The following is a 2,500-nucleotide window of genomic DNA, read 5'->3' on the forward strand; positions in this document are numbered from 1 at the left end:
CCCGCTGTACACTGTAATGTGGACGACTGCAGGATGTACATCGCCCCCCCCCTCCCCCCTGCCTTCGCACGCTGGTCGTTCAGGTGCTTGCGTGTTCAATGCCCTTCGCAGCTGTTCACTGGCATTCGCATGTCGAAGCGCTCAGTCTACGTCGTGGTACGGCCTGTGTCCACTGTCCGCTGATGTCGTAAGCTTAACCCTCACATTGTACTGCACATAGGTCCGTATGTACTGAATGATACGCTGTGGCACATGTGTGACTGTACAACGACTGCGCCCAACAACAGCGAACCATACGGTCCAAATGTTGTGCACTCAGCCACGTGCCGTCTCCCCATAACAGCTACATTGCAGTGTGGTACGCCATAGAGACGTGTGGGAGTAACGGACGCCCTGGATGGCGATCAGCATGAGCCGTCTGTTGATGTAGTGGCGCGTGTATTCAAACGTAGTCGTCTCTTCTCACACAGTGTGATAGCATGGTGCACCGCGTTCCACATCTGCGACATGGTACAGATGCTGGTTGACAGTCGGTCTCGTAATGGACATCGCATACGTAGGGGGCCACCTCCCACGTGTTCTCTAGTCGTGCACATTTTGTTGCGTGTATGTGGGCAGACGTAGTGTGTCGTGACACCTAACAGACAGGTATGCAATAATCGTTGCATTTGCAAACTGGGATGGACGTCTACGTTTGCTGGTGACGTTACGCAAATGAACAACTGGTAAACCCATTGTGGTGCGGTTGTTGTTGCTGGAGGTAAATCAGTAAGGGCAAATCTGTGTGTGAAGCGATACGCGGCGGTGGCTGGGCGGGACCGTCCCCGGCCGGTGAGGGGGGGCCGCCCGGCGTGCTGGCCGCGCGGTGCGTGGGCGCACGCGCTACAGCCGGCTGGTGGGGGCGCCCAGTGGCAGGCGCGCCGGCCGACGGACGCGGCAGGCGGCGCAGCTGCGCGCCGGGGCACCCTGCGCGCGGCGCCGGGCGGCCAAAGTGGGTCCTCGCGGGCCCGGTGCGAAGCGCGGTGGACATCTGCAGTGTGCTGGTCCGACTGAGGACTGTGTGCGTTGAGGATGCGCCGCCGCCCGGCACTCGGCGCCGCGACGCCGTCTGCTGCTCGGTCGCCCCAGCGGTTCTCGCTGGTGGTTTGTATCGCAGTTGTGCAGACGTGTTGGCACGTGCGCTGTGCTGGGAGAGTTCGCTTCGGCACCCACGTGGGGCCTTTGCCCTTCTGTGGCGCTGGCGTTGGAGCTGCCGGTCACCGTAGGTGGCGCGTGTTGTCTCCCGCCGGCAATGCCACGACAGCACGCTCCCGGGCCTCTGTCGGCAGCGGCAAGCTCAGTTGGGAGCACGGGTGGTCGCACCTAAAGCGTCTACTCGCCTAACTCCGGGCGATTGCGCCTCTCTCGAACCCGACCAAGTACTTAGGACGGCGCTGCGCGCCGCCGGGACCTGAGAGGGTTTCGAGGTGTATTGTGCAGGGGAGCTCAGCCTCCTCCTGTTTGCAGAATAATTGAGCGGACGCTTGCGTGTTCGCGCGGGCCCCTGGGACACACTCCCGGGCGGCCGGCTGCTCAGCTCTAGTTGACGCAGCTCCCTGGTTGATCCTGCCAGTAGTCATATGCTTGTCTCAAAGATTAAGCCATGCATGTCTCAGTACAAGCCGCATTAAGGTGAAACCGCGAATGGCTCATTAAATCAGTTATGGTTCCTTAGATCGTACCCACGTTACTTGGATAACTGTGGTAATTCTAGAGCTAATACATGCAAACAGAGTCCCGACCAGAGATGGAAGGGACGCTTTTATTAGATCAAAACCAATCGGTCGGCTCGTCCGGTCCGTTTGCCTTGGTGACTCTGAATAACTTTGGGCTGATCGCACGGTCCTCGTACCGGCGACGCATCTTTCAAATGTCTGCCTTATCAACTGTCGATGGTAGGTTCTGCGCCTACCATGGTTGTAACGGGTAACGGGGAATCAGGGTTCGATTCCGGAGAGGGAGCCTGAGAAACGGCTACCACATCCAAGGAAGGCAGCAGGCGCGCAAATTACCCACTCCCGGCACGGGGAGGTAGTGACGAAAAATAACGATACGGGACTCATCCGAGGCCCCGTAATCGGAATGAGTACACTTTAAATCCTTTAACGAGTATCTATTGGAGGGCAAGTCTGGTGCCAGCAGCCGCGGTAATTCCAGCTCCAATAGCGTATATTAAAGTTGTTGCGGTTAAAAAGCTCGTAGTTGGATTTGTGTCCCACGCTGTTGGTTCACCGCCCGTCGGTGTTTAACTGGCATGTATCGTGGGACGTCCTGCCGGTGGGGCGAGCCGAAGGCGTGCGACCGCCTCGTGCGTGTTCGTGCGTCCCGAGGCGGACCCCGTTGAAATCCTACCAAGGTGCTCTTTATTGAGTGTCTGGGTGGGCCGGCACGTTTACTTTGAACAAATTAGAGTGCTTAAAGCAGGCAAGCCCGCCTGAATACTGTGTGCATGGAATAATGG

At 58.2% G+C, this 2,500-nt stretch overlaps 1 non-coding gene across 1 annotated transcript in view; it reads left to right on the plus strand.

Annotated features, from left to right (window-relative positions):
- Window positions 1–1,592: 1,592 nt before the first annotated feature.
- Window positions 1,593–2,500, plus strand: part of LOC126137989 (small subunit ribosomal RNA) — a 1,909-nt gene continuing 1,001 nt past the window's right edge. The window contains exon 1 of the ribosomal RNA XR_007528037.1: window positions 1,593–2,500. This exon is cut by the window's right edge and continues 1,001 nt beyond it. This is a non-coding gene — a ribosomal RNA (small subunit ribosomal RNA).

The sequence above is a fragment of the Schistocerca cancellata genome, unplaced genomic scaffold (assembly GCF_023864275.1).
Source record: "Schistocerca cancellata isolate TAMUIC-IGC-003103 unplaced genomic scaffold, iqSchCanc2.1 HiC_scaffold_649, whole genome shotgun sequence".
In the NCBI taxonomy this organism is placed as follows: domain Eukaryota; kingdom Metazoa; phylum Arthropoda; class Insecta; order Orthoptera; family Acrididae; genus Schistocerca; species Schistocerca cancellata.